The 25,410-nt window shown below is 44.9% G+C and overlaps 1 protein-coding gene across 1 annotated transcript in view; it reads left to right on the top strand.

The window, feature by feature from the left end:
- LOC132384773 (low-density lipoprotein receptor-related protein 1-like) overlaps window positions 1-25,410 on the top strand; it is a 337,602-nt gene that overhangs the window by 4,635 nt on the left and 307,557 nt on the right.

The raw sequence follows: 25,410 nt of genomic DNA, 5'->3' as shown, positions 1-25,410 counted from the left end.
AAGTAAAGTGGTGCCAAATGTGGGGAGTAGATTTTGAAGTCAGAGGTGCAAAGGGACTTCTGGGAGTCCAAGTGTAGAATTCCCTGAAGGTTAACTTGCAGGTTGAGTCATTGGTAAGGAAGGCAAATGTAGTGTGCACATTCATTTTGAGAAGACTAAAATATACAAGGAAGGTTGAGCAGTTTTAGACTCCGAGTCCTCAGATAGGACCCTTAGATATAGAGAAGTTTCACAAGAATGATGCCTGGGAATGAAAGACTTGATGTATGAAGTTTGTTTGTCTATCTGGGCCTGTACTTGATGGAAACCTCCCAAATACTGAAAGGCCTGAAGAGAGCAAATGTGGAGAGGACATCTCTGTCAGTGGGAGAGTCTGTAATCTGAGGGCACAGCACTGAATAAAGGAGTGTCCTTTTGGAACTGGAATGAGAAGGAATTTCTCATCCCAGTAGTGAATCTGAGATTCTGTGCTATGGGGGGCAGTTGAGGCGAAGTCACTGAGTGTCTTTAAGGCAGAGACAGATGGGTTGTTGATCGGTGAGTGGGTTACAGGAGGAATGTGGTTGAAAAAATCATCCATGATTGACTGACAGAGACTTGATTGGGCAGAATGGCCTAATTTTGCTGTATCTCGTAGGCTAAGAACATGCGTACTGTACTCGGTTTTCCAAATGATAAACAACTGAGCTTGAGTTCACCATCCTCTGATGGTGAATCACACAGCGTCAAAACAGGCTCTTCAGCCCAACTGGCCCCTGTTGACCGAGATTCCCATCCAAATCAGTCCCATCACCCCATGTTTCCCCATATCCCTCTAAACCAGGGATTCCAACCTTTTTTACGCCATAAACCCCTACCATTAAGCAAGGTTCTGTGGATCCCAGGTCGGGAACCCTGGCTCTAAACCTTCCCTATCTATGTACCTGTCCAAATGCCTTTTAAATGTTTAGTACCTGCTTCAGCCACTTCCTCTGGCAGCTCATTCCATAAATGGACCACCCTCTGGGTGAAAAGATTGCCTCTCAGGTTCCTATTAAACCTCTCCCCTCTCATGTCATGCCTTATGGTTTGATGCTCTATTCTAGAGAAAAGAAACTGACCATCCACCCTATCTATACCCTTCGTAGATTTACAAACATCTTTCGCTGAAGGGAAAACAAGTCCTAGCCTGTCAAGTCTCATTATAACTCAAGCCCTCCAGCCACTATAATGTGAATCTTTATTTAAATTTATTATTGAGACACAGCGATGAATAGTTCCTTCTGGCCTTCGAGCTGTGCTGCCCAGCAACTCCCGATTTAACCCTAGCCTAATCACGGGACAACTTGCAATGACCAATTAACTTACCAATTGGTATGTCTTTGGACTGTGGAGGGAAACTGGAACAGCCAAGGAAAACCCATGTATTCCACATAAAGACTTCTTACAGATGACGTCAGAATTGAACTGTGAACTCTGACGTCCTGAGCTGTAAGTGTGTTGCGCTAACATCTATGCTACCGTGGTGCCCTGTATCCACACTCTCTCCAGAATCGGGCATTAGCATGAAATTAGGCAGGGGGCAATATGATTCACAAGGGGGTTTCTTCAACTGTAAGGTTCACAGATAAGTTGGGTGGTCATTGTCATTTTCTCCAGGGTAGAGAAGTCAAAAACAAGATGGCATAAGCTAAAGTTAGGAGAGGGGATCACTCTTTCACCGAGGTTTGTAGATTCACAAAAACAAACTGCCAGCATCATTGAGAGAGGCCTGTACAATAATATTTAAAAAGCATTTATGTGTAGGAATCAGAAGAATACATGCCTAATGCAGGCAAATGGGACAAGCGTAGATGGATGCCTTGGCCAGCATGTTGAGTTGGGCTGAAGGGGTGGTTTCTGTGCTCTTCTGAGAGGATAAGACAGACAGATTGCTGGCAGAATACCGTTTTAAATCGAGAGTTGGGAACTTTCCCACAGCATGGGCAAACTTAGTTTGCAAGTGTAAGCAACTGGGGAGGTAAGCAAGATGCTGGCGTGAATCCCATGGAAATAGAGAGCACAGGAAGGGAAGTGTTGTTGCAGCAGAGACAGTGGGAGCTCAACTCACCGGCAGAATATCCCTGCTCCCCCTCCAACAGTGCCTGTTGTTTTGTTCTTCTGTAATCACTGCTGAAGCCTGTTTTAGATGAGATTGTTCACAGAGGTAGACTTTGGGGGAAGGGAGAGGTGGTGGGGTCTCTGGGATATTGGCGAAGTTTTCTGCAGTGGGCTAAACTCCAATGTAACTGGTGTGGGGCCAGAGGGGTTTCGCAACTTGGTCTGTGGAAATAGGGCGTTACTGGAAAAGCTATTTGGCCTGTGGACTCGCTTTGCTGCTTAGTTATATTCAAGGGCACTGTTTTGGTAGTTCAAATTCTTTCCAGATGCAAGGGCTGTTTTGGCGATCATTTGTTTGTCTGCATGCAAGTGAATAAGGCTTGTCTGGTGCTTTCTTTCCCTTGCTCTTTCTCTTCTTTCTTCTCTCTCTCCCCCCCCCCCCCCCCCCGAGTTTATTTTCTCTCCTTTCCACTCCCCGGTTCTTTCTTCTACCCTCCCACCTCTCCTGCTTCCACCCCCACTCCTCCCCATCTCTCTTGCTCTCTTGAAATTTTTCCGCAGCTGTTTTAAATGGACACCCCTCTATTCTGAGGCTGCGCTCTCTTGTCCTAGACTCCCCCACCATGGGAGACATCCTTTCCACATCTACTCTGTCTAGACATTTCAACATTCTAAAGGTTTCATTGAGATCCTCTCTCATCCTTCTATATTCCAGCGAGTACAGACCCAGAGTCATCAAACATTCCTTGTATGATTACCCTTCATCCTTGTGAACCTCCTCTGGACCCTCTTCAATGCCAGTGCATCTTTTCTTAGATGAGGAGCCCTGAACTGTTCACAATACTCAAGCTGAGGCCTCACCAGTACCTTATAAAGCCTCAGCATCGCATCCCTGCTCTTATGAATGCTAACATTGCATTTGTCTTCCTCACCACTGACTCAACCTGCAAGCTAACCTTTAGGGTGTTCTGCACAAGGACTCCCAAGTCCCTTGCATCTCAGATTTTTGGATTTTCTCCCCATTTGGAAAATAGTCTGCACATTTATTTCTACTACCAAAGTGCACTACCATGCATTTTCCAACATTGTATTTCCTTTGCAACTTTCTTACCCATTCGCCTAATATGTCTAAGTCCTGCGGCCTAGCTGTTACCTGAACACTACCCGCCCCTTCATCAATCTTTGTATCATCTACAAACTTGGCAACAAAGCCATCTATTCCATCATCTAAATCATTGATATATTGATATATTTTGCCATTTGATTATTTCTTTATTATCCTGCACCTTCCTCATTTTTCCCAGAAACACACACCATTGCTGCTCTGCTGACATCCCTGCCAGCATCTCCTTCCAATTTATTTTGTCCAACTCCTCTCTCATCCCACTGTAATTTCCTTTACTCCACTGAAATACTGCTACGTCAGACTTTACTTTCTCCCTATCAAATTTCAAGTTGAACTCAATCATATTGTGATCTCTGGCTCCTAAGGGCTCTTTTACCTTAAGCTTCCTAATCACCTCTGGTTCATTACATGTAACACCCAATCCAGTATAGCTAATCCCTCAGAAGACACAACGACAATCTGCTGTAAAAAGCCATCGTGTAGGCATTCAACAAACTCACTTGCTTGAGGTCCATTTCCAACCTGATTTTCCCAATTGACCTGCATGTTGAAATCTCCCATGACTACCATAACATTGCCCTTTTGACTTGCCTTTTCTATTTCCTGTTGTAACCTGTGGTCCACATCCCAGCCATTGTTGGGAGGCCTGTATATAACTGCCATCAACGTCCTTTTACCCTTACAGTTTCTTAACTCGACCCACAAGGATTTAACATATTGCGATCCTATGTCACATCTTTCTACTGATTTGATGCCTTTCTTTACCAGCAGAGCCACACTACCCCCTCTGCCAACCTTCCTATCCCTCTGATACAACGTGTAACCTTAGACATTAGCTCCCAGCTACAACCATCCTTCAGCCACGATTCAGTGATGTCCACATCATACTTGATGATCTGTAATAGTGCAACAAGATCATCCACCGTATTTCTTATACTCTGTGTATTGAGATGTAACACTTTGAGTACTGTATTTGCTACCCGTTTTGATTCAGTATCCCTAATGCACTGATATTCACCCAGCTGGCTGTAACTTTGTCCTACAGGTCTAACAAGCCTGTCCAGTTGCCTGTGTTTGTCCCATATCCCTCTGAACCTTTCCTATCCATAGACATGTTCACATATCTTTCGCAAGAACAAGATACAGGAGCAGGAGTAGGCCCTTCAGCTCCCAACCACAACCAACCTTCAGCCAAGATTCCTTGATGGCCACAACATCAGACCTGACCATCTGTAATAGTGCAACATGATCATCCACCTCATTTCTTATACTCCATGCACTGATATAACATCAGTTATAATGAATACTTGTACCTGGCTGCAAATCTGAGAAGAGTTTATTCATCATATACGCTAGGAAAGCACTAGATCCTTTTTTTTAAAGCCGAAGCTGATGTGCCTTGTTTGTGATTAGATCAATATGTTGGGCCCAGAATAAATCCTGAGATGTTAACACTGAGGAACTTGAATCTGCTCAGATTTTTTGATCCAAAATCAGTTCTTTGATCTTGCTGATGTTGAATGCAAGGTTGTTACTGTGACAGCACTGAACGAGACTATCAATCCTTTCCACTACCTCATTGTCATTAAAAATTCTGCCAACAGTACTTGTGTCACCTGTAAATTTATTGATTGCATTTGAATTGTACCTAGCCACACAGTCATGGGTGTATAGGATATAGAGTAATCTAGACACATCCTTGTAGTGTGTGATGTTGATTGTCAATGATGAGGAGGCAATTCTGTATTGTTCTGACCAAGAACTTGAAGGAAACTTTGGGAGGGCAGAGGTTTTGTTTGTTTCCTGGCTGCAGCAAGCACAGGTTACCAGCTCCGAATACAAATGCTGGCTGCTGTTTGTGTGTGCTGGAAAATGGACAAGGATGTTATTGAAATTTGAGTCCCAGCTGCTCTGTTTCCTTTCTGAGGGTCGATCGGGTGCAAGCCTCTACTGGCAAGAGGTGGGGGTCCTTAAGTTACGGAATGGTATGTGGGATCCAATGTGAATATCAAATTGGGGTTTGGAGCTGTCTTGGCCATAAAAGACAGTCTGGGTAGAAGGCTGTTATTCTCGCTGGAGGTCCAGTGGTGTTTCACAGGGATCAGTGCTGGGACCTTTAATATATAGTAATGATTAGGATGAAAACCTGGATGGGTAGGTTAGCAATTTTGCAGATGACACTAAGCTTGGTTGAGTTGTCAGTAGTGTGAAGGGCTATCAAAGAATACAGTGGGGTTATCGATCAGTAACAGAGCATAGAGCAATACTTTGCCATTCTTTCTGTGCACTATATTGCAATTTTTAGTAATAGTTTAATATATTGCACTGTACTGCTGTTATAAAATAGCAAATTTCATGACCAGTGTCTTCCAACGACTTGGACCTACATCAGTATAGGGGAGGTGTGAGAGGTAGGTAAAATACAGTGATGGGTGCCTGGAATAGTAAAGGCTGATAGATTAGTGACATTTAAGAGACTCATAGGCATCTGATAGTGAGAAAAATGGATGTTTATGGGCTCTATGAGAAGGACAGGTTAGATTGATGGTGGAGTAGGTTTAAGGGAACGAGTTAAAAGGGACCTGATAGGCAACTTTTTTTTTTACGCAGAGGGTGGTGCTTGTAAGATATGAGCTGCCAGAGGAAGTGCTTGAGGCAGGTACATTAATAGCATTTAAAAGATGGATAGGAAAAGTTTAAACTTGGGGCAAATGGGACTCGCTGAATCTGGGTTGTCATGGACCAGTTGGGCTGCAAGGCCTTGTTTCTGTGCTGTGTGACTAAATGAGTTCTAGCACTGCAATTAGTCTTGGTAAATAGCACCTTGTCTCTGCTGTTAACTGTAACACATACCATCAATGGCCACTCAGACTACTGGGTGAGATTTAATTTGGCGTAGTTTGAATAGGTTTGAAATTTTTTGTGTTTTTTTTGCTCTTATTCAGCCATGTGCTGTTATCGGATCTCCTTGGCCTCTTCTATTGGTGTGGGAGGAATATAATTTTCTGGAACTTCAGTCAACGAGCCATTGATGTTGTGGCTACAACTCGAGGTCGTAGGTTGGGCCGTCCCATTTGGGGGGGAGGCGTGAATCACCTTGCCATGCTGAAACATTGCAATGCTTGAGGTTGGGGGAGGGGGGAAGCTGGGTAGGACCTTGACTACATACATGTGCTTCTGTTTGCCAGACTACTGGAAGGGTATGAGGCTGTTGCACATTCACTTGGGGTTGCTTCAGCTTGGAAAGCTCCCTCCTTGTGGAGCTGCTGGAGCAGAGTAGGCTGAGGGAGGGGACGGGGAAGAATCCTGATAGAGGTGTGCAAAATTGCAGGATATTGGGTGGGTCACAGAAAGCTTTTCCATGGAGGGGTCTAAAACAGGTTGCCATTGAGGGCACAAGGGAAGCCAAAGGAATTTTTTCACTTCGGTGGGGGATGATTGTTGCAATCTGGAATGTTTTGACTGAGCATCATAGATAATAATCTGAATCAGATATAATATTACTGACTTGTCTGATGTGAAACTTGATTTGCAGTATGGTATAAATTACAAAGACACATAGTGCTTTCTTTTTTTTTAAAAAAAGGAGGTAGTGTTCATGGATCACTCCAAAATCTGATGGAGGGGAAGAAGCTGTTCCTGAATCTTCAGGCTCCTGCACCACCTCCCCTATGGTAGTGATGAGAGGAGGGTGGTGAGGGTCCTTATAGTGATGGATGCCACCACCTTTAGACACCAAACTTGAAGATGTCCTCTCGGTGGTGGGGAGGGCTATGCCTGTGATGGAGCTGACTGAGTCTACATCATCTGTCTTCAAGGACCCACCACCCAGACCATGCTCTCTTCTTGCTGCTGCTGTCATACTTTTATTATTATTTTCTTCTGTATTTGTATAGTTTATCTTTTGCACATTGGTTGTTCATCCTGTTGGATTTGGTCATTCATTGATTCTATTATGTTTCTTGGGTACTGTGTATCCCAACAAGACAATGAATCTCAGGGTTGCATATGGTAACATGTATGTGCTTTGATAATAAATTAACTTTGAGCTTTGTACTTGTTTATGCCATGGAGCATTACTATTAACCAAGGGGTCCATGGATCCCAGATTGGGAAACACTGCTCTGCAGCCTTTTGTGCATTAGAGCCTCCACACCAGGTGGTGATGCAGTTAGTCAGAATGCTATCCACTCGACACCTGTAGAAATTTGCAATGACTTTCGGTGACTGACCAAATCACCTCAAGATCCTAGCGATGTATTATAACCATTGGAATGGGAGCTGCCTGAGTACATGAGGGAAACTGCCTATTCCCAGTGCACATGGATTTACAGTATCTGGAGTTGGTGGTTGGGTGGATGGTGAGGAGAGAAGGCAGCTTGTCCTTTGGGAGATGTCTGTCTGGGGGTTGTGAACCAGCTGTTAGGCTGTGAGACTGCAGTTGGCAAACCCCCCCCCCCCCCCCACCTCCCTCTGAAGAATATCAGCCATTGGATGATGATGTGGTTGATTGAACCCTGTTCCCTCCAATTGGTTGTGACAGCCCCTATTGTGCCGAGTTACATTTGTGGCTGGTGGTGAACATGTTGGGAAATGTTGCAATCTGTGAGGTGGGGAATTGTTTGGGGGAGCAGATAATTAATGTAGGGATAAAAGTAACAGCACAGACCTTCAGATAAAACATGATGGGAAATGACTCTGCTCTCCCCATTTCTCTTGGCTGTCCCCGCCCCCACCCCAGCTATTGGCCTTTGTTTTTGATCTTAACCTGGTGGGGAGGAAAAAGATTGCCCATCTTCCTCATTTTTTTTAGGAGCACCTCTCAGCCTGGGAGGTTGACAGCAAGATAGTCGAAACTTTCCTGAAGGAGGAATCCGCTCAGTGGTTTTGTTAATATCAGCAAATGTATGCAGTGTACAACCTGACATTCTTAATCTCTGTAGACATCCTTGAAACAGAAGAACCACCCCCCCAGAAAAAACTTAAGAACCCCAAAGCCTCCTGCCCTTCTCCCATACATAAGCAGCATTAACCCTCCCCTCTGCCCCCCCATTCTAGCAAAAAGCATCAGCATTCCCACCACCCACCATGCAAGCAACAGCAAAGCCCCCAAAGAGAGACCATGGTCTACAGTCCATCAAAAACTAACTGTTCATTCTAACAGTCCAACATCCCACAGCAAGAGGGGAGACAAACAGCCTGTAGCGCCACTTTTATTAGAAGTTCCCCCGACCCAAGAATCAGGAGTAAACTCTCACTCATTTGAGAAAGAGAGAGAGTGATCGCCCGAGTGCAGTACATGCTGTCTCAATGGTCTGGCTTCTCGCGACACTTCAGTTCGTGGCACCAGTGAGAAATCGAGTCCACAGGCTGTTCCTGGAGATACCAAAAATGCAGCTTATCAGTGAGCTCCACGAATGGGAACACGCCACCATGCAGAACCACAATTTTTGCAGCTCTAGATCACTGGCTCCAATAGAGATACATTTCACTGTATGTCTTTATGTAACTGTGACAAATAAAGCAAATATTTAATCTTTAATGTTATCTTTTTTTTTCAAAACCTCCCAAATCGGGGAAGCAAGAGCCTAAAATCAAATTTGGTTTGTCATTGTCACATATACTGAGGTGAAGTCTTAACATAGTGGGATAGATTCTGCATGATATAACTGCTCATTCTGATTAGAGTTCTATAAATCTGCAACATAACCTCCTGACTCTAGAACTCAATGCCTCAACTAATAAAGGCAAGCATGCTGTACTCCTTTTAAGTTCTGATTAAATCTCTCCCCCCAAATGTAAGCCTGTGCCCTCTAGTTCTCAGTTCCCCAACCCTGGGGAAAAGACTGTGCATTCACCTGATCTATGCCCCTTATGGTTTTATACACCTCTAAGATCACCCCTACAAGGAATAAAGTCCCAACCTGCTTAACTTTTCTTCATAACTTGCTCCTTGAGTCCAGGCAACACCTTCATTAATCTCCTCTGCTTTATGTCACCTTTGCTATAGCATAGTGACCAAGTTTAGCCTTATCAACCTTATAATAGGGTGACCAGAAATGAATGCAATACTCCTGGTTTTATAAAATAGGTGCAATAACAATGCAGAATGAAGGGTTGCATTTACAGAGAAAGTGGAGCACAGGCAATCACGTGCAAGGATTCGGATCGAGTCCTTTTTTTGGTACTAGGTGACTGTTTGATAGTTTTCTAAGTTAGTTTCCTGTAAATGTAAACTATTCTAAGCCTTGCTGTTGCTGCGCCAGGAACAGCTGTTTGTAATTTGGGAACAAGGCTTTCAGCCTTAATGAAACCCTTGTACGTGCTGTAATGATACTTGCACAGGGTTTTTTCCAGTTTTTGCCATGTGTTCTATTTAAACTATTGAAGCTCAATAAAAACTTCAGTTGACCACTGGTGTTAATGACATCCCTCCAAACCAGACATGAAGCAGTTTGGAAGAACCAGCCATCAAACTTAAAATTATCAGCAAATGGGAGATTCCATATGCAAGTTATTTGAACAGAAATCTCCCATTTGCTGATAATTTTAAGTTTGATGGCTGGTTCTTCCAAACTGCTCCATGTCTGGTTTGTTCTTTCAGTATATGATGTTGCTTTATTTAGATAATCTTCCCACTGATTTATCTCATCAATTATCTTTTGAAATATTTTGCAAATCACAACTATGCGGTATGGCAGACAAAAGGTTATCCAAAGTTTTGGAGTGGGGGAATTATTTAAGGGCTGGATGTGTGGAGGAATGGCAGATGTAGCTCTTTGGAAATTGTTATTGTCAAATTTACCGAAATACAATGAAAAGCTTATCTTGCATATTGTTCATACAGTAATGTAGTGGTTAGTGTAACACTATTGCAGCTCAGGGTGTCGGAGTTCATCTGTAAGGAATCTGTACATCCTCCTTGTGAAGGGTGCTCTGGTTTTCCTCACTCAGTCAAAAGACGGAATGGTAGGTTCATTAGTCATTGTAAGTTGTCCTGTGATTAGGTAGGGTTAAATTGGGGGTTGCTTTAAATGCAGGAAGGGCTTATTCCCTATTAATAAAAAAGATCAGATCATTACACAGTGCATTGAGGTAGAACAAGGTAAAACAATAACAGAATGCAGAATGAAGTGTCACAGTTACAAAGAAAGTACAGTGTAGGTAGACAATAAGGTGCAAGGGCCACAACGAGGAAGAATGTGAGGTCAAGAATGCAAATTACTGTGTAAGATTTCTGTTCCAAGGGTCTCTGGGATAGAATCTGCCCTTGAGCGTGGTGGAACATGCTTCCAGGCTTTTGTATCTTCTATCCGATGTGAGAGGGGGAGAAGAGAGAATGCCTGGGGAGGGTGGGGTCTTTGATTCTGCTGTCTGCTTTACTGAGGCAGCGAGAAGTGCTGAGCTGTACCCACAACTCTGCGGTTTCTTGTGGTCATGGGCAGAGCAGTTGTTAATCCAAGCTGGATAATTTGGATAAGTGAGAGGTGTTAAAATTTGGAAATGACTTTCACAGTGAATGGAGTGTTGTAGAAGAGAGGTATCTTGAGGTATAGCTACATGATTCCTTGAAAGTGGTTGGTGATAACAAGAGGGCACATGTTTAAGGTGAGAACAGAGAGATTTAATGGAAATCTGAGGGGCAACCTTTTCACCCAGAGGGTGGTCTGTAATTGGAATGAAGTGCCAGAGGAAATGAGTCATGAATACGGGATTCAGCAGATGCTGGAAGAACTCAGCAAGCCAGGTAGCATTAGCCAAGACCCCTCGCTCGGCCTGAAGAGTTGACTGTTCATTCCTGATCATATTTGCTGTCTTACCTGACTTCCTGCAGCATTGTGTGTATATTACGCCAGAGGAAGTGGTTGAGACAGGTACATTAACAAAATTTAACAGACACTTAGACAGGTAGGTGGATAGGAAAGAGGAATAAGGGCCAGATACATGCAAATGTAACTAGCTTCGATGGGATTCCTGGTTGGCATGGATTAGTTGGGCTGAAGGGCCTGTCCTGGGGTTGGGGTGTGCATGTGCAACCAGGGCCTCTGGAGACATTTAATTGAGTATTCATTGTGTGGTTAGTTGACAAGAATGTAGGGTTGGTGTAAGTAGGTCCTAGTTTAAGACCCACTTGCATCTATTCCCCTTATGGTTTTAGAAACATCACCCTTCAGACTCAGCCTGTCCAGGCTCTCTTTGTAACTCAAGGCCTTCAGCCCTGGTGATATCCTTGTAATCTTTTCTGCATCCTATACAGCATGGCTGTTGGGTTTCTTTTAAACCTTTCCCCTTTCACCTTAAACCTGTGCCCTCTAGTTTTAGACTCTCATACACTAGAGCACTGGGCTGTGACCATCCTCTCATGGCCACTCCAGAGACTCCCATACGCCTGCAATTGGCCCACATCTCGTGCCTATTCTATTCATGTTCCCCCTCAGGGCTGCAGGGCAAATTGGAGGCTTCAAGTGAAATGCCGCACTTGCTGCAAGTGAGATAAATCTCAGCCTCAGTTTCTCCTTTTGTGGTTTTAAAACAAGACACACTTCCCACTGAGCTGTCAATTCATTAGTGTCTCATCAGCTTTTCACTTGCTGGAACCGGAGCAGGGACAGATCTTTGAAACCCTGCCAGGTTGTCTAATTGTACACAACACTAGTCAGTCATGCAGCAACGAAAGAGGTCCTTCGGCCCTACTGGTCCATGCTCTCCATTACATCCTCCCTGCTAGTCCCAGTTGCCCACATTCAGCCCATAACCCTCCAAGTCCCTCATTTCCATGTACATTGGAGCATTTAGGTCATCGTGTCTGCCCGACCATTCAATCCTGGCTGATTTATTTCCCCCCTCGATCCCATTCTACTGCCTTCTTCCTGAAACCTTTGACTCCCTTAATAACCAAGGGCCCATCAACCTCTGCTTTAAATATTCCCAATGACTTGGCCTCCACTGCGTCTGTGGCAATGAATTCCACAGGTTTCTCACATTCTGGCTAAAGAAATGTCTCCTCATCTCTGTTCTAAAGAGATGACTTTGTATTCTGAGTCTGTGCCCTCTGGTCCTAGACTCCCCCACTATAGGAAACATCCTCCCCACCTCCACTCTATCTGTGTCCTCTGGTCCTAGACACCCCCTCTATAGGAAACATCCTCTCCACACCCACTCTATCTGTGTCCTCTGGTCCTAGACTCCCCCACTACAGGAAACATCCTCTCCACATCCACTCTATCTGTGCCCTCTGGTCCTAGACTCCCCCACTATAGGAAACATCCTCCCCACCTCCACTCTATCTGTGTCCTCTGGTCCTAGACACCCCCTCTATAGGAAACATCCTCTCCACACCCACTCTATCTGTGTCCTCTGGTCCTAGACTCCCCCACTACAGGAAACATCCTCTCCACATCCACTCTATCTGTGTCCTCTGGTCCTAGACTCCCCCACTATAGGAAGCATCCTCTCCACATCCACTCTATCTGTGTCCTCTGGTCCTAGACTCCCCCACTACAGGAAACATCCTCTCCACATCCACTCTATCTGTGCCCTCTGGTCCTAGACTCCCCCACTACAGGAAACATCCTCTCCACATCCACTCTATCTGTGTCCTCTGGTCCTAGACTCCCCCACTACAGGAAACATCCTCTCCACATCCACTCTATCTGTGTCCTCTGGTCCTAGACTCCCCCACTATAGGAAGCATCCTCTCCACATCCACTCTATCTGTGTCCTCTGGTCCTAGACTCCCCCACTACAGGAAACATCCTCTCCACATCCACTCTATCTGTGCCCTCTGGTCCTAGACTCCCCCACTACAGGAAACATCCTCTCCACATCCACTCTATCTGTGTCCTCTGGTCCTAGACTTCCCCACTACAGGAAACATCCTCTCCACATCCACTCTATCTGTGTCCTCTGGTCCTAGACTCCCCCACTATAGGAAACATCCTCTCCACATCCACTCTATCTGTGTCCTCTGGTCCTAGACTCCCCCACCATGGGAAACATCCTCTCCACATCCACTCTATCTGTGTCCTCTGGTCCTAGACTCCCCCACTACAGGAAACATCCTCTCCACATCCACTCTATCTGTGTCCTCTGGTCCTAGACTCCCCCATTATAGGAAACATCCTCCCCACCTCCACTCTATTAAGGCTTTTCAACAATTGATGGTCTCAATGAGATTCCCCTTCATTCTTCTAAATTCCAGTGAGTACAGGTCCAGAGCGATCATTTCCCCTGTTGGGGAAAAGACTGACTTAACACTTGATATATATATATAACTCATGACTTGGTAAAGTCATTCTCCACTTTCCAGGGATTAAGGATCCACTGTGGCCAAGTTCTCCCTTTTACTCAGACTCTCTGGTCCAGGAAGAGTCTTGTAATTCTTCTTTACATCCTCTCCAGCTTGACAATGTCTTGTAACACGATGATCAAACTGTATTCAACACTCCAAGTAAGCTCTCACCAATGACTTGTATAACTGTCGCGTGATATCATACTCGTAAACTGAATGTCCTGACTGAGGTTAGCGTCCTAAGTGCATGGCTACTTTCTACAGTCCACTTGTACAGATGCCTTCAGTGCGTTGTGTGCTTGTACTCCCCTACACTCATCAGCGACTTGTTATTTATTGTATAGTCTATGTCATGGTTTGAATGTCCAGGTTAGTGACAATAAGCAGGAATAGTCCTTCGGCGCAGAGAGTCCAGGCAGACCATTCACATATCTACACTCATCCTATTTCATATCCTCCCCCTCCCCCATTCCCATTGACTGTCCCAAAGTCTTTGGGGATGGGGTTGTAAGATTCACAATGGCTGATTAACCTACGATCCTGTACATTACTGAGACATTTGTAATGTTATAGTCATGTCAGATGTTGAGGAGACCACACCCAGAGTGTAGTGTACGGTTTTCTCACCCACTTGGAGGAAAGATGACATATTTAGCTGGAGAGGTGTAAGAGGATGCTGCCAGGATTCTGGGGCTGAATTATGGGGAGAGATTGGAAAGGCTAGCACTTGTTCCTTGGAGTGTAGGAGATTGTGAGGTGGAAGGGTATAACCCTAGTGTATAAAACCACTAGGTGCATTCATGGGGTGAATGTACACAGTCCTTACCTTAGGGTTGAGGAATCAAAAACTAGAGGGCACAAGTTAAAGGTGAGAAATTTAATAAGAAACTGAATTGCATTCTCACTCAAAAGATGGTCCATATAAGGAACAAGCTGTCAGAGGAAGTGGTAGAGGCAGGTACATTAACACCATTTAAAAGATGTAAAGTAAATGGATTGGAAAGATTGAGAGGATTGAAAGATTAACCCACTGACCTCACGAGACGAAACTCGAGTATCCAAGGAGAAGCCCATGTTCTCACTGGAAGAGTGCTCCGCTGGACTGGCTCTTATTTTGTTCTCTCCGCATAGAGCTTTGGATGGGTGTGTCTTTTGCTGCCTCTGCTAGGATCTAGCTCTGTAACAGGAATGTATTGTTCAGAGTGAGGCTTGCAACAGGTTGGTATGGAGGCTGCAGAGGGAGCACAGCCCTCCCTCCCCACCATTGAGGAAATTTTCAAGAGGCGATGCCTCAAGAAGGCGCATCCATCACTGCAGATTTTTTTACGGGATATGCCCACTTTTCATTACTGCCATCAGAGAGGAGGTACAGGAGCCTGAAGACCCACACTCAGTGATTCAGGAACAGCTTCTTCCCCTCAACTACCAGATTTCTGAAAGTCCTTGAATACTGCCTCGTTTCCTTTTCTGTGCTATTGTTTTGTAATTATAGAATTTGCCTTTGCTCTGTGGTGCTGCTGCTCGACAACAGATTTCATGTTGTATAAGTCGGTGATATTAAATCTGAATCCAAATCGATGTTGTCACCTAGTCACCGTATCCTGGAATCTCCACTGACCAGAATTAGATTTATTATTACTCTCTCACATGATGTGAAACTTGTGGTTTTGTGGCAGTGATACACTGAGTGCAAATAAATTATTAACTAGTGTAAAAGGAAAAGAATAATGAAGTAGTGTTCATGGGTCATTCAGAAATCTGATGGCAGATGAGAAGAGGCCATTTCTGAATTGCTGTGCGTGTGTCTTTGGGCTCCTGTACCACCACCTTGATGGTAGGAACGAGAGCATATCCTCGATGGTGAGGTCCCCAGTGATGGATGCTGCTTTTTTGAGAAACCACCTCTTGATGTCCTCTAGTAGAAAGGATTATGCCCGTGATGGAGCTGCAACACTCTGCAGCCACTTGTGATCCTGTGTATGGAGCTTTGGTACCTGCCTCCCTGCCAGGCTTGAGTAGCCCGTCACCATACTGTCCGCTGTAGCTAGAAATTCACAAGGATCTTTGATGTAATAAATCTCCTCAAACTGCTAATGAAGTAGAGCTGCTTGTTTGCCACCTTTGTGATTGCATCAATATAGTTAGTGGGCCCAGGATACATCCTCTAAGATGTTAACACCCAGGAACTTGAAACTGCCCACCCTTTTCACCACTGACCCTTCTGTCTGCCACAGTGACTACAGGAGTAGGTCAGGGGCTGGAGGACCCCAGGGAGGAACAGCAAGCATGAAATACAGTGAGTGTGTGTTTTCACCTCCTTCACCACCCCCCCCAACCAGTAGGAAAGAGTTAAACTGTCTTCTGTTTTGATTTTGCATTACTTCCTGAAACCCGACCCAGGCTGAAAATAGTTGACCACCTGTGGCTGCAACTTTGGAGAAAGGATTTTGGGTGGGGAGGCAGGGAGCAGGAAAGGAAAGCGTGCTAAGCTTCTGACATTTTCCATAAACTGATAGCTGATGGGGTGCGTTCTGGGTGACAGCTTCCTGGCTAGCCTGAAACCTGATCCTCTGGGTCTTTAATCACGACATCTCTTCACCATGGATTGTATTGTGTGTGTGTGTGCGCGCGCGTGTGTGAAGTCAAGCAACACAGGCCTTTTGGCCCGAATGGTGTATGCTGACCAAGATTTCCATCTAAGCCAGTCCCAGTCCCAGTCGCCTGTGTTTGTCCCATATCCCTCTGAACATTTCCTATCCAAGTGACTTAAATGTTGTTACTGTACCTACCTCAACCACTTCCTCTGGTAGCTTGTGTATAGGGACTGCCCTCTAAATGGAAAATGTCTCCCTATTAAACCACCTGTTTTATGTTAAACCTGTGTTATTGATTCCCCAACCCTGTGGAGGGGGGAAAAGAACTGTTGCATTCACCCTGTCTTTGCCCCTCATGATTTTATAAGGTTGCTCTCAGTCCTCTGCTCCAATGAAAAGACTCTCAATCTGCTCAACCTCTCTTATCACTCAGTCCCTAGAGTCTAGTTGCATCATCCAGCTTAATGACGATTTTTCCTAGAGCAGAGTGACCAAAACTGTACACAATATTCCTAGTGTGGCTTTGAAAACATCTTGTACTGCTACAACAGAACATCCTGGCTTCTGTAATCAGTGCCTTGATTGCAAGAGCCTTTTCAACATTTAGTACCTGCCTGCACTACCACCTGTCAGCAGATTTCAGATGCTCAACATTCTGTGTTATGCCTCTTATAAACCTCTATCAGATCTCCCCTCAGCCTCCGCTGCTCCCAAGTTTGTCCAGCCTCTCCTTATTGCTCGTGCTCTCCAATCCAGGCAGCATCCTGGTGAACCTCTTCAAAGCCCCCACACCCTTCCTGTAATGGGGTGACCAGAACTGAATGGATTATTCCATTCTGTGTAATCCCCTGCACATTGAGGAGGCAGAAATATTCTTGCTTGAGTAACGTTGTAATTAGGCTTTGTAGAACAGAAGAATAGAATTACAAATTTAATTAATGTTCTGAAAGCTGATTAAAGGCATTTAAGATCAAGGGTGCATTAAAGTCACAGGATAAACATCAGATGATATGGAGGGGGCTGGGACTGTTGGCACACTGGTGTGGGAGGTGGAGCTGCTGTCCCTCAGTTTTGGAGACCCGGGTTCGATCCGGACCTCCGTTATGTATGTGTGTGGAGATTGCAAGTTCTCCCTGTGACCCTGTGGATTTTCCACAGGTGCTTCAGTTCCCTCCCATGTCCCAACCACATGCGGGGTTGGGTCAATCAGCTCTGAATCCTCCCCTGGTGTGTGTGGATGGTGGGTAGAATTTGGGAGGGAATTGATGGGAATGGAATGGGTTTGGCAGTGGGCTTGAAAGGCTTTTGTGGAGACGCAGGGAGACATCTGAATCAGGTTTATTATCACTGCATGATATGGTGTGACGTGCTGTTCAGTGGCATCAGTACAGTGTAAAAACATATTTTACTTGGTAATCTGTAGTAGACAATAGACAATAGGTGCAGAAGTAGAACATTCGGCCCCTCGTCTGCACCGCCTTTCTGAGATCAGTAATTTAATGGTGCAAAAAAAACACAAAATAGTGTTCATGGACTGTTCAGAAATCTGACAGTGGAAGAAGCTGTTCCTGTATCATTGAGTGTGAGTCTTTAGGCTCCTGTACCTCCTCTATGATGATAGTAAGGAGAAGAGGGCATGTCCTGGATGGTGGGGATCCTTGGTGATGGATGACGCCTTTCTGAGACCCTGCCTCTTTAACTTGTCCTCAATGTTGGGGAGGTTTGTGCCTGTGATGGAGCTGACTGAGTCTACAACCCTCTGCAGTCTCTTGTGATCCTCTGCACTGGAGACTCCACACCAGACGGTGATGCACCCAGTCAGAATGCTCTCCACTGTACAGCTGTAGTTAGTAAAATATTTAACATACATCTGAAGTGAAGATATATAATTGCCACCACCCACAGCTCTCTTCTCCCCTCTTCCATCGGGCAAAAGATACAAAAGCCTGAAAGCATGTGCCACCAGGCTGAACCCCATAGTTTCTACCCTACTGTTAAAAGACTACCCAACAAATTCCATAGTACCTTATATTGGACTTTTGACTTTACAGTCTACCTGATTATGATCTTGCACCTTATTGTCTACCTACACTGTGCTTTCTCTGTAACTGTGACACTTTATTTTGCATTCTGTTATTGTTTGACCTTGTTCTACCTCAATGCACTGTGTGATGGTCTGATCTGAATGAACAGTGTGAAAGACAAGCTTTTTACTTCACCTTGGTAGATGTGACAATAATAAACCAATTCTAATGCCCATCTTTTTAAGTTTGTACAGCAGGTGAACAGGCCTTTTGGTGCTACAAGTTGTCTATTGTAAAATGTACTTAACTTGCAGGACTGACCCCTTTAATTAACTGGAGACTGTCTATATTGTCGAATAAGGTGGTACTGGAATTGGTTTATTATTGTCACATGTACAGTGAAAAGCTTGTCTTCCATACTGTTCATTCAGATCAGATCATTACACAGTGTATTGAGGTTGAACAAGGTAAAACAATAACAGAATGCAGAATAAAGTGTCACAGTTACAGAGAAAGTGCAGTACAGTTAGAGAATAAGGTGCAAGAACCAGGGCGAGTCGATCTTGACATTAAGAATCCATCTTATTGCACTAGGAGAGCATTTAATAGTCTTAGATCCTTGAGCCTGTGGTCCTGATTTCTGTATCTTCCGCCCTGTAGGAGAAGACAAAATGTCTGGTGTGGGTGGGGTCTTTGCTTATGCTGGCTGCTTTACTGAGGCAGCGAGAAGTGTCCGGGTGGGATGCCTTGGGAGGTCAGGATGGAGTCCAGGTCTCCCTTGTCTCCTGTTGGCTTGGGTGCCTGATGAGCTGGAGGCAGTTTCTGAATAGGGGCCATTGACGGCGGGGAGCTTTGTCAGATAGGTTTAGTCTGCCAGCTTAGAGGATTACCGGGACGTTGTTTCCCCTCTCTGGCAAGAAGGAAATGAATTGAAGCCTTCTCCAGCTGACATTGTTGATCAGTCTGGCCTTGCTGCTGAGAGGTTTATTGGGTTTTATGTTTATGCAATGCTGGGGATAATACTTCGTTTATTGCCTTTCTAAATTGCCTGCTTGAGATAAACGGCTGGTTCTCAAATGCTGCTTTTTCCACAGAACGGATTAGCCTACCAGCTTGTTTCCGCCGCTCTGATGTGGCTTGGAAGGTCTTGAGCAATAAATTTGGCCCATTGCTCATTTCTCAGGTATACAGGTATATTTTGTTGATTCAAGGGAAGTGGATTTCTCAGGCTGAGCCAGCATTTTATTGCCCATCCCTAGTTACCCTTGAGAAGGTAGTGCTGATACTTTTCCACTGGAAAGACCACAATTAGAACAAAAACACAGTCCATCATAGTGCAGAGTGGTCACTGTGTTGCTGTACTGAGGTGGTGATCAGGGTTGTGCCGGTTGGTTCAGGTACCGAATGGTTGAAGGGAAGTAGCTGTTCCTGAACCTGGTGGTGTGGGACTTCAGGCTTCTGTACCTCCTGCCCGATGGGAGCTGTGACAAGATGGGATGGCCCGGATGGTGGGGATCTCTGATGATGGGCGTTGCCTTCTTGAGGCAGCACTTCCTGTAGATACTACCCATGGTGGGGAGGGATGTGTCCGTGATGTACTGGGCAGAGTCCATGACTCTGCAGCTTCTTACATTCCTGCACATTCGTATTGCCGTACCAGACCGTGATGCAAACAGTCAGGACACTTCAAACAGTACATCTGTAGAAAATTGTTAGTACTTGGTGACAAGTTGTGGACCCAGCTCAGCGCATCTGGGAAGTTTCCTTTTCATGGACTCTGTCTACGCCTCTGCAGCTTCATGCATTCTGCTTTGTATTTCTTAATGGTTGTGCAAGACAGTAACAAGAGAAATGAGCTTCTGTGAGTAGCAAGTCAAGGCTGATTTGGACGCTGTAGGATGATGTGCACCTCTCCAGAAAAGTAACTCACGTTGCGGCGACGCAAACCACAACTGTGATTGGTCCGCTTGATGGCATCACATTTCCATTGCTTCTTCTCTGCCATGTCTGTACACCGATGCGAAATAGATGAACCAAATCATCAAATCTACCTGCTGACATGCAAAAATGTTTGAAATGCATTTCCTCGTCCATGTCTCTCACGAAGAAACTCAACACAGTGGCATAGAAACCCCACTGCCAACTAGCGTTTTGGCGCACACCAACGCATGCTCGCTACAGCGTAGAGCGACACAGAAGTGAATATCAGGGCTACGGCAATATCAGGCCTTTAGGCAATACATAGTGACTGCTGAATTAGAGAAAAAACACACCGCAGTTTCCTTGTGTGCTTTTGATGCCATTCATAAGATTGATATGACAAAGCAATTACTGAAAGTAAAGAACAGGAACTAACTCTGCCATCGTATGAATGAGCACGTACGTATGTCAGACCTTTGAATTTGTAGGGGCTGTTCCACCCCCACCTGTTTCCTGCTTTTGGAACTCCAGTAAAATTTGACAGTAAGGGACGGTTTGGACAAGTTGGGCAAAGCATTATGTTCAGCTGGTTTTAAGGAGTACAAACACAAGATTCTGCTGATGCTGGAAATCTTGAGCATGGAAATGCTGGAGCAACTCAGCAGGCCAGGCAGTGTACGGAGGGGGATAAACAGTTGATGTTTTCGGCTGAGACCCTTCAACAGGACTATCGACCCGAAACGTCAACTGTTTATTCCCCTCCGTAAATGCTACCTGACCTGCTGAGTTCCTCCAGCATTCTGAATGGTTTTAAGGGGAGTTTGCAGTTTTGGTTACCTCATTATAAAAAGGGTGTGGAGGGCGCCGAAGAGGTTTAACCAGGATTAGAGGGCATGGGGTATAAGGAGAGGCTGGCTAAACTTGGGTTTTTTTTCTGAAGCAACATAGACTGAGAGGCCAGAGTAGACAATCAGTATCTCTTCCCCTCCCTCCCCCCCCAGTGTAGAAATGCTCAACACTAGAGGGCAAAGCTTTAAAGTGAGAGAGAGGTAAATTGGCTCATGACAGTAAAACTTGGTTTTACATTCCATTGAGGTACAAACAATACCAAAATGTAAAATGGAGTGTTACAGTTACAGAGAAAGTGCAGGCAGATAAGGTGCATGGGCCACGGGGAGGTAAACTGAGATGTCAAAAGTGCATTTTATTGTATTAGGGCACCATTCAGTAAACATAGATTATGTTTTATGATAGAAGCTGTCCTTGAGCACGGTGGGCATAGTTTCATGATTTTGTATCTTCTGCCTGATAGCAGGGGAGAAGAGAATGCCTGGAGTGGGTGGGGTTTCTGATTATACTGAGGCAGCGTGAAGTGTAGACAGAGCCCTTACAGGGGAACTCTGCTCTCTTCCATTTCATGCATGTCTGCTCTCACCCCATCCTCCTGCCACCCTCTAGTGATAGGGTTCCTCTTGTCCTCACCTACCACCCCACCAGACTCTGTGTCCAGCACATAATTCTCCAGAACCTCCACCATCTCCAACAGGATCCCACCCCCAAACGCATCTTTCACCGCTCCCTGCTTTCTACAGGGGTCACTCTCTTCATGTCTCTCTTGTCCATTCATCCCTCCCCACTGACCTCTCTCCTGACACTTATACTTGCAAGTGGAACAAGTGCTATAGCTGCCCCTCCACCGCCATCTTTACTACCATTCAGGGCCCAAAAAAATTCTTCAAGGTGAGGTGACAACACCTGTGAATCTGTTGGGGTTATAAATCTACAACATAGTTTCCAGACTCTTGATTCAAGTCTCTTATAAAACTGGTCCGGCTGCACTTGGAGTATTGTGTGCATTTCTGGTCTCCCCGTTACAGGAAGGGTGTGGAGACTTTGGAGAGGGAGCAGAGGCTGTTTACCAGGATGCTGCCTGGATTGGAGGGCATGAGCTACAAGGAGAGGCTGGGTTCTTTTCTGTGGAGTGGTGACCTGTTAGAGGTTTATAAGATTGAGAGGCACAGATAAAATAGGTAGTGCCTTTTTTTTCCCCTGGGGTTGAAAAGTGTAATAGCAGAGGCCATGCCTTTAAGGTGAGGGGGGAAGAGTTAAAAAGGAGTGTGCAGGGCATGTTTTACAGTGATGGATGCCTGGAATGTGCTGCCAGGGTGGTGGTGGAGAAAAATATAGAGGTGTTTAAGATGCTCTTGGATAGGCACATGGATATGCAGAGTATGGATGAACGTGGACATTGTATAGGCAGAAGGGATTTGTTTGGTGTTTAATTGCCAGCTTAATTAATTTGGCACAACTGGTGGGCTGAAGGGCCTGTTTATGTTCTGTGCTGTTCTACGCTGTTCTACCTTCCCCTACCCTTGGAAAAGACTGTTGATCGTCCACTTTATCCATGTCCCTCATAATCCTATAGATTTCAGTCGTGTTAGTCCTCAGCCTCCTTTGCTCCAGGGAAGCCAGCCCCACCCCAGAGCCCCCTTTTCCAGACCACCCCCTTCGTCCTGTCTCTCACTTGCAGCCGAGAGGTTCAATCCAAAGAACCTTTTCTCAGGTGTTGTGTTGGGATGGGCCTCACTCCTTACATGGACCAGCTCATGCCCAAGGGAGGAGTCTCTACTTCGCTCCCCGTGGTCTGTGACTAAACGCGCATTGTTCTCACAGATCAGTTATCCAGCACGCTTTATTACAATGCAGCCTGTGTGCCACTAGTTAATGAGGTCAGAGGACTTACTGAGCTGGATACTTCAAGTTTGTGTCCAGAATTTTGATAGCCCTATTGCTTTGTTTACTCCACAAGAGGCTTTGGCACATTGTGTTTTTCCATCTCTGCATGGAGGTAGAAGGCCACTTGGCCCATCAAACCTGTCCCACATCTCAATGCAAATCCGGCTGATCTGCCCATGTCCTTCTGTGCTACAGTTGTTGCTTTTCATCTTTTGACCATTAATTTCCACACCCTCCCCCAAAGGGTGAAGGAAACTTTGCATACCATGCATGCAGATCATTTCGTCACATCAGTACATAATGGTAGAACAGGGGTAAAGAAATAACAATGCAGAATGAAGTGTCACAGTTACAGAGAGAGTGCAGGCAGACGATAAGGTGCAATTGTCAAGGTAAGATATATTGGGAGATTAAGAACCCATTTCTAGTGTACAAGAGGTCCTTGTATATCTTCTGTGATAGGAGGTTCACCAGGTTGATTCCAGAGATGAGGAGGTTAGACTATGAGGGGAGATTGAGTTACCTGGGACTGTACTCACTGGAATTCAGAAGAATGAGAGGAGATCTTATAGAAACATATAAAATTATGAAGAGGATAGATAAAATAGAGGCAACAAAGTTGTTTCCACTGGTAGGTGAGAACTAGGGGACATAGTCTCAAGATTGCGGGGCAGTAGATTTAGGATAGAGATGAGGAGGAACTGCTTTTCCCAGAGAATGCTGAATCTGTGGCATTCTCTGCCCAATGAAGCAGTGGAGGCTACCTCAGTAAATATATTTAAGACAAGGTTGGGTAAAATTTTGCATAGTAGAGGAATTGCGGGTTATGGAGAAAAGGCAGGTAGGTGGAGATGAGTCCATGGTCAGATCTGTAAAAAGTAAATTTGTGAGGGTTAATAAAAACACAAAATGCTGGCAGAACTCAGCAGGCCAGACAGCATCTATGGGAGGAGGTAGTAACGATGTTTTGGGCCGAAACCCTTGGTCATGTAGAATTTCCTCAGCTTCCGGAGGAAGTAGAGGTTACGTGACTGGCTGAGGACTCTTAAACTTCACCCATGATCAGGCCTTCATCCCTCTTGGGGGGGGGGGGGGGGGAAAGAAAATTCCAGACAGTCCCCTCCATCTGAGAAGTTGTCCCCACAGCTTAGGGCTAAATGACCCAACCCACCCCTTAATCCTGTAATTCTGTCCCCTTGTTTGAGACTCTCACCAGTGGCAACATTCACGCTTTCTAAATTCCTTTTAAAATTTGTTGAAGTAAATGTATTGTTTGGTTTCACATGCACAAGTACAGTTGGCCCTTCTTATTCACGGGTTCTGCATGCGCGGATTCCACCAACCGCGGATCAGAAAAGCCCACAAGTTCTTTCTCCATCACTCTTTGTTTGAGCATGTACAGACTTTTTTCTTGTCATTATTCCCTAAACAATACAGTATAACAACTATTTACATTGTAGTAGGTATTATAAGTAATCTAGAGATGATTTAAAGTATGTTTTTATACGGGAGGATGTGCATAGGTTACCGCGGATCGGGATCAAGAAAAAAAAACAGAAGTTCTCTAAGTTGGAACAGGTACACTCGGTATTATTTAGCGTCAGTCAGTCAAACATGTGTCTTAGTATATAGTATATATTTTACCTTTCTATGCATATAAAACACTTAAGAAAAGTATGTATTTCAATAATCAAACCACTGCGTTGCTTAGTAATAATTGTAGCTTTCATCGGGGCAGGGACTTCACATGCTCCATTATTCTCACTTTATCCTTTAAAATTGTTCCGATCGTTGACTGACTGTAGCCTAACACTTTTCCAATGACCCGATGTCATTTCACTTCTTTCCAAAGGCTTTATTATTTCCACTTTATTTTCAATCGTGATCGCTTCCTGTCGACAGAACAGAAACACTGTGGGCGGCGGGTCCTGATCTCCGCCGGGTCCTAAACTCCACCACACTGAGACAGGTTAAGTACGGTCTGGAGCTCCGCCAGGTCCTAAAGTTCACCAACTTGACCATCCGTGTTTTTTGGTATCTGCGGGGGGCCCCGAAACCAATCCCCCGCGGATAAGGAGTGCCGACTGTACATTGTACACAGGTGCAATGGGAATCTATTAGATGATAAAGTATGTAAAGGGTTAACATGGTCAATTAAACAATAGCAGCCTGTTTTTCTGTAAGAAACCGATGATGATCAACAGATGCGGTAAGCCATGCTGAGCCATATTTCTTGCAGTTAGTGCTTCAAGGTCCTTGTCTCTTTGTGCAGTCATGAACATAGATAAGACCGTTCCAGCCTGTCCTTTGTATTGGCCACTGTATCTATTATGTAATTTGCCTCTCTGTACTGTCATGCATATAGATAAGGCCGGCTCCAGCTTGGTATGTGTGGGAGCATCTATATCTGTTCTGTAAGGGGAACTGCCAGTTAGTTGCTGGATGGAGCAGGAGACTGTTCCTGTTTGAGCGACTAACTGAAGTGCCCCGGAGGCTTTGAATAAAGGTTTATAGTTATACGGTTTCTGAGTGAGTTTATCCAGATTTGACTTCCACATAGAGACACAACATTCATTAAAAAAAATTATACAATATTATCCAAGAAAGAACACTATTAGAGCAAAATCAAAAGGAAATGTA

The sequence above is a fragment of the Hypanus sabinus genome, chromosome X1, assembly GCF_030144855.1.
Source record: "Hypanus sabinus isolate sHypSab1 chromosome X1, sHypSab1.hap1, whole genome shotgun sequence".
NCBI lineage: Eukaryota > Metazoa > Chordata > Chondrichthyes > Myliobatiformes > Dasyatidae > Hypanus > Hypanus sabinus.
Note: the sequence above shows the minus strand (reverse complement) of the source record. Positions and strands in the feature narration are given on the sequence as shown.